This window comes from Thamnophis sirtalis, unplaced genomic scaffold, assembly GCF_051295495.1.
Source record: "Thamnophis sirtalis isolate CommonGarterSnake01/CBP01778 unplaced genomic scaffold, rThaSir2_p1.2 scaffold_9, whole genome shotgun sequence".
Taxonomy (NCBI): domain Eukaryota; kingdom Metazoa; phylum Chordata; class Lepidosauria; order Squamata; family Natricidae; genus Thamnophis; species Thamnophis sirtalis.
Window position 1 is genome coordinate 78783510 of NW_028261389.1, and position 7536 is coordinate 78791045.

Genomic DNA, 7536 nt, shown 5'->3' on the forward strand with positions numbered 1-7536 from the left:
ATTTCTCTCCCCCCACCCAATTCAACTCATTAGAACGTTTTGCCAAAATTTCCACTTCATGATTTTTTCCCCATCTTATAGCTTTCTTTTCCTTCCTTCCTTCTCTCTCTCTCCTCTGTCTCTGTCTGTCTCTGTCTGTCTGTCTGTCTCTCCTCTCTCTCTCTCTCTTTGTATGTCTCTCTGTTTGACTGTCTCTCTCTTTCTCTGTCCCTCTCTGTCTCTCTCTGTCTCTCTCCCTCTCTGTCTGTCTGTCTCTCTCTCTCTCTCTTTGTATGTCTCTCTGTTTGACTGTCTCTCTCTTTCTCTGTCTCTCTCTGTCTCTCTCTGTCTCTCTCTCTCTTTGTATGTCTCTCTGTTTGACCATCTCTCTCTTTCTCTGTCTCTCTCTGTCTCTCTCTGTCTCTCTCTCTCTCTGTCTGTCTCTCTCTCTCTCTCTCTCTCTTTGTATGTCTCTCTGTTTGACCATCTCTCTCTTTCTCTGTCCCTCTCTGTCTCTCTCTGTCTCTCTGTCTGTCTGTCTGTCTCTCTCTCTCTCTCTTTGTATGTCTCTCTGTTTGACTGTCTCTCTCTGTCTCTCTCTCTCTCTGTCTGTCTGTCTCTCTTTGTATGTCTCTCTGTTTGACTGTCTCTCTCTGTCTCTCTCTCTCTCTGTCTGTCTGTCTCTCTTTGTATGTCTCTCTGTTTGACTCTCTCTCTCTTTCTCTCTCTTTCTCTGTCTCTCTCTGTCTCTCTTTCTCTCTGTCTGTCTCTGTCTCTCTCTCTCTCTCTCCTTCCCTCTCTCCCTCCCTCCCTCCCTCTCACCTCCCTCCCTCTCAATTAAGTATTAGAACAAAAAGTATTTTAGGCGTTTCACCATTTATATTTTTATCCTACTTTTTTCTTTCTCTAGACGGTGTCAGGGTTCCAAACAGCATCCAAAATGAAAACTAATCAGTAGATTGGTGATGAGGATTAATCTCTACAAAATGAGAAAGAAAAAAAATACTTGTATGTCTAGGTTGAGTTTATTTATGACAAAATCATGTAATGGGTAGAGGTCTGTAGAGATTCTCCTTCATCCGGACCATGGTTGTCCCAAAGGTCTTTTTTTTCAGGAGGCAACTGGACTTCCTGGTTTTGCTTTTGAAGACATTTTGCTTCTCATCCAAGAAGCTCTTCAGCTCTGACTGGATGGTGGAAAAAGAAGGGATTTATACTCCTGGAGACAGCTGGTCATTTGCCATCCTTTTAGGGAGTCCTTGAGGCACTTGGAGGTTTGTTTGTTTTTGAAGACATTTTGCTTCTCATCCAGAAGCTTCTTCAGCTCTGACTGGATGGTGGAAGAATAGAAGGATTTATACTCCTTGGAGACAGCTGGTCATTGCATCCTTTTAGGGAGTCATTGAGGCCACTTGGAGGTTTCTTTCTTTTCTCTTTGAAGACTTTTTGCTTCTCATCCAAGAAGCTTCTTCGCTCTGGCTGGATGGTGGGAGAATGAAGGATTGATACTCCTTGCAGACAGCTGGTCATTTGCATCCTTTAGGGAGTCATTGAGGCCACTTGGAAGTTTATTTGTTTTCTTTGAAGACATTTCTCTTTTCATCCCAGAAGCTTCCTCAGCTCTGACTGGATGGTGGGGAATGGAAGGATTGATACTCCTTGCAGACAGCTGGTCATTTGCATCCTTTTAGAGGGTCATTGAGGCCACTTGGAGGTTTCTTTCTTACTCTTTGAGGACATTTCAATTCTCATCCAAGAAGCTTCTTCAGCTCTGACTGGATGGTGGGAGAACGGAAGGATTTATATTCCTTGCAGACAGCTGGTCACTTGCATCCTTTCAGAGAGTCATTGAGGCCACTTGGAGGTTTATTTCTTTCTCTTTGAAGACTTTTTGCTTCTCATCCAAGAAGCTTCTTCAGCTCTGGCTGGATGGTGGGAGAACAGAAGGATTGATACTCCTTGCAGACAGCTGGTCATTTGCATCCTTTTAGGGAGTCATTGAGGCCACTTGGAAGTTTATTTGTTTTTCTTTGAAGACATTTCTCTTTTCATCCCAGAAGCTTCCTCAGCTCTGACTGGGATGGTGGGGAATGGAAGGATTGATACTCCTTGCAGACAGCTGGTCATTTGCATCCTTTTAGAGGGTCATTGTTTACCTCCAAGTGCTGACCAGCTGTCTACAAGGAATAGAAATCCTTCCATTTTTCCCACCATCCAGTCAGAGCTGAAGAGCTTCTTGAATGAAAAGCAAAACGTCTTCAAAAGAAAAACAACAACAAGAAAGTCCAGTTGTCTCTTGGGGAAAAAAAGCACCTTTGGGACATGTAATAAGTACCATTCTTCCCCCAAGTGGTATAAGCCCCTTAGATGTATTAATGTTTTAGTGTTCATTGTTGTTGTTTCAAAAGCTACGTTTGAGGACCTGGCAGTAGTGAGGCATCATTTATTCCCCCCCCCTTAAGAAAAAACAAAACAGTTCATCTCTGTACAAAATGTGTTTCTTCCTTTATGGTACAGAATATAAAAGACAAGATCAATGTTAATAAAGAAATAATTGGCAAGAAAGTATCTGTTCAGGGAGGTGGGATTGTATGGAGTAGATGCTATGTAGCCAAACAAAATCCCTTTCTAGAAAGCCAAGGTCATCCTTTGTCTCTGCACCTGACCAGCTTTTCAGTGGAAATATTGTTTGGTAACATTCAAATAGGACATGTATAAGACCACAAAGAAACTGTGAAGTCAATAAAAAATGTCTGGGCGCATCAATAAATGAAGCATTGCGTAGGCTTTCATGCTGAAAGCGAGTGAGACATCATTTGCAATCACGTTAAGCCAAAATGGGAAACGTTATTAGAAAAAGGAGTGTTAGCTCTTCCATTAAAACGCTGTTGATGGGTGTGTGTGTGTGTGTGTTTGTGCCTAATAGCTAATCATCCTTGCCTCAGATTCCCCCTATGCGCTTGTGTGTTCCCTGACACAAGCCCACACCCCTACAAATGTGCTGGAAGGCTCTAAGACATCAACTCTCCCGAGAGTCTGACTCAGCCGAAGGACCGACAATGAGTCAGACTCACACTCTTGCTAGGTACGCAACCAGACAATAAGCAGGACTTTGTGGGTAACCCGTAAAAGCCTCTGGGTGACCCTTTCTTCTTCATTGGGGAGGAGGGGGTGTCTGGTGCATTCCTCCGGTGCTGGTGGGGGAGGAGAACATGAAAATAAGGCACAACGTGGCATCCAGGAGGTGTAATTGAGGCTGACATCTCAAATGATGGCTAGAATTATCGGACTGTCCTTTGGAGAATACTGTGTCCTAATGCTAAGCAGATCTCCTCAGGGGTCTCCCATCTATTCCAGGGGTCTCAGGTCCGGGATCTCAGAAATGTGGCTGAAATTTCCCAGTAGGGTTGTCCAGTAGAGTTGGAACAGGCCCAGCCAGATGGCCTGGACTGGACCTTGGAGCATTTCTTTTCTTTTCTTTTCTTTTCTTTCTTTCTTTCTTTCTTTCTTTCTTTCTTTCTTTCTTTCTTTCTTCTTTCCCTTTCTTTTTCTCTTTATTGCTTTCCTCCCTCCCTTCTTTTTCTTTCTTTCCTTCTTTCCTCCCTCCCATTATCTATATATCTGTCTATTTATCCATCCATCTTCCTTTTTTCTTTTTTTCTTTCTCTTTCTTTCCCTTCCTTTTCTCTTTCTTTCTTTCCTTCTCTTTGTTTCTTTTTCTTTCTTTCTTTCTTTCCTTTTTTCCTCCCTCCCTCCTTCTATCTATCTATCTATCTATCTATCTATCTATCTATCCTTCTTGCTTCTTCTCTTTCTTTCTCTTTCCTTCCTTGTCTTTTCTTTCTTTCTTTTCTTCTCTTTCTTCCTTTTTCTTTCTTTCCACCCTTTCTCCCTCCCTCCCTCCCTCCCTCTATCTATCTATATCTATCTATCTATCTATCTATCTATCTATCTATCTATCTATCTATCTATCCTTCTTTCTTTCTTCTCTTTCTTTCTCTTTCCTTCCTTGTCTTTTCTTTCTTTTCTTCTCTTTCTTTCTCTTTCTTTCCTCCCTTCCTCCCACCATCATCCATCCATCTATCTATCTATCTATCTATCTATCTATCTATCTATCTATCTATCTATCTACCTACCTACCTACCTACCTACCTACCTACCTACCTACCTACCTCGTACCTACCTATCTATCTATTTTTCTTTCTTTCTCCTTTTTCTTTCTTTCTCTCTCTCTCTTTCTTTTCCTTCCTTCCTCTTTCCCTCCCTTTCTCTCTACCTCCTCTTCCATTATACCTTTTTCTCTTTTTCTAAGTTCTAAATCTTTTCTATCAACAGTGTCTCTTTCTTTCCCTTCTCTCCACACCTACAGCACTTTCCCTTAACATTATACCATCATTTTCTCTGGGGTTGCCCACAAAAATCTTGAAAGCCACTAGATGGCAGCACAGAGAGACAATGATAATAATAATAGCCATTGGCTGTCCTCTAGTGACCTTCTGAGGTTTTGCAGCTCAACCCTTCCATGAAAAGTCCAGTTCACATTTCCTCTTAGGTAGTAACGTAGCATCTAATTTAAAAAAAATAGACAAAGCAAGAAATAAAACATGCTGGAAACAATGAATGTTTTGCTCTAAAAGGCTGCTTCATTTGTTTCGTTCTCTTTGGGCCTCGTGACATCCTATTTACCTTCCGAGGCGAAACCAGAGAGGTGCGTTTTATGGTGGACTCCCTACCACGAACTCACATAAATTCATTGGGTGCAATTAATTCCTCTAAGATCCATGATATTTTCCGTGGGAGCATTAGAGCATCAAAAACCAAATCTTTTAAAAAAATAAATCGTAATTTCCTTCTGCAAATCTTCTTGCTGGTTTTGCTTAGGGAAGAAGACACAGTCTTGGGAGGGGAAGGAAATCCGTCAGGTTCTTCAGCCCGAGAAATGCCAGGTCTCTAAGTCCTGAGCTATAAATAAAAGAGGAGACATGGTTATTGTCCAGGTAAAGAATCGAGAATGAACATGTTCACTCCTGTTGGGGACTCCCACCCACGTCTGATCAGAATCAACCCTGCTATACCTCCCAACTTGCCTTAAGGCCAGATCAGATATTAAGGAAGCAGTCCAGCTGTAATGATTGTGTATGAATAATGAATCGCCTTCCTATTCTCTAACTTGGGAGAAGTCGTAAATAAAGAACATAACGGAACTGAAGATGCCGTTCGTCAGAAAGCTGGACCGCTGCGAAGTCATAAAGCACACTGAACTTCAGAGCAACTGGTTCAGGGATGTTGCCTTATATCCTATGGAAATCTGGGGGCGCTATGAAAGTTCTTGCAGGACACTTAGAGGTAGTCTTGGACTTATGACCTTAATGGAGCCGTGATGGTCATAAATTGGGTCAGACACTTGACCAAAGCAGAAGTAAACTCCAACTTCCAGCAAGAGCATTGTAAAACACAGTCATGTATTCATGGGACACTGCAAACAGCTGTAAATACAACCAGGGAGTGGGGGAAGACTCTGATGTTGGGACTTCAAAACCCAGTGCGCCCAGGGATGGTCTTTGCAACTTCGACTGGTCATTTAGCATAAGCCGAGGACTTACTGTATACCTTTAAGAGAGGATTGCATCTCAATAGCAATAACAATAGCACTTAGACTTATATACTGCTTCATAGTGCTTTTTACAGCCCTCTTTAAGTGGTTTACAGAGTCAGCCTCTTGTCCCCAACAATCTGGGTCCTTGTTTTAACAAACTTGGAAGGATGGAAGAACTTGAGTCAATCTTGAGCCTGGTGAGATTCGAACTGCTGGCAGTGAGCAGAAATTAGCCTGCAATACTGCATTCTGATTACTGTGCTACCCAGAAGAAGAATGAGAAAGGGAATAAGAGAGGAAGGGAGGGAGAGAAGGAAGGAAGGAAAAAGGAAGGAAGGAAGGAAGGAAGGAAGGAAGGAAGGAAGGAAGGAAGGAAGGAAAAAAGGAAGGAAGGAAGGTGGGAGGGAGGGAGGGAAGGATAGGAATAGCACTCAGACTTACAGTATCTACTGCTTCAATAGTGCTTTCCAGCCCTCTCTAAGCAGTTTACAGAGTCAGCCTCTTGCCCCCAACAATCTGGGTCCTCATTTTACCCACCTCGGAAAGACGGAAGGCTGAGTCAACCTTGAGGCTGATGAGATTTGAACTGCTGAACTGCAGTTAGCAGTCAGCTGAAGTAGCCTGCAGTACTGCACTCTAACCACTGCGCCACCTCGGCTCAACCTCTTGATATGTTCATATCTAGCAAAAAAATTTTTTAAAAAAATGGCTGTTAAATGGGTTTACCCATCTCCAGTTTTACACCGATCATTCTAAACTCTTTCAGTTCCAAATTCGGAAAGACTGGCTGCCTTTTAAAACAAAAAGAAAACAACTCTGAATTATTTTTAGTGTGACTCATGAGGCTGCAAGCATTGTCTCATTCATTGGAAAAGAAACGAGGAGTTGCATATTGTCAGCCAGTCTTCTTAAACAGGGATGAAGCCAACATCCTAATAGCTGTTTTGGCAAGCGGGTCACACCAAACCATTATTGTGATTCAGCCAAATAAACTGGGCTTTCTCAGAAAGCGACAGACAGGGGGAAAATATCTAATTATATGATCATTAAAACAGAACATGCCTTGGGACAGTGGTTCCCTTCTGATTATTATTCTTAATTACGGTCACAACTGGAGATAGTAGAATGTCTTCTTCTTTTTATGGGCCAAAGCAGTTGATGGGATCCAGCCAAGTGAGGCCAAGCAGGATTATTCACAAGGATGGAATAAATCAGTGTTAGAGTTTGCAACCATCCAACCAAGCACACAAGTAAATAATTCAGCAATAGCAATAGCAATAGCAGTTAGACTTATATACCGCTTCATAGGGCTTTCAACCCTCTCTAAGCGGTTTACAGAGTCAGCATATCGCCCCCAACAATCCAGGACCTCATTTTACCCACCTCAGAAGGATGGAAGGCTGAGTCAACCCTGAGCCGGTGAGATTTGAACTGCTGAACTGCTGAACTAGCAGTCAGCTGAAGTAGCCTGCATTTATATAAGAAATTTGTTTATATACGACACCCATTGCACAGTGGAGGGATTCACTTAGGTTGACCACCAGTTCGCAGCTGTGAGCAAGCATGCACACATGGAAATGTCAGGTGCACCCGTTCATGATATGTAGCCATAACAACATTCTTTCTAGAAAGCCAAGGTCATCCTTTGTCTCTGCGTCTCTGCACCTGACCGGAACTGGATGGGAGGAAGCTGCCAGCATGACAGTGGGAGATTGGACCATGGGATGGACTTGTGGGTGTGGGGGAAAGATCTTGAACTTTCAACTGGGTGGGGAAAACTAGGAAGCTTTCAGATTCGGCTTTTCCCAGATGTGCCAACATGGCTCTCTTCATAAATTGGGACTTTGAGGAATCCTTTGCCTTGGATTCTGATTTAATTTTGGATGCTATTTGGAACCTCGACACAAACATCTTTAACCTTTAACCACAGACATAACATTTTGGCTACACTATTACAGACA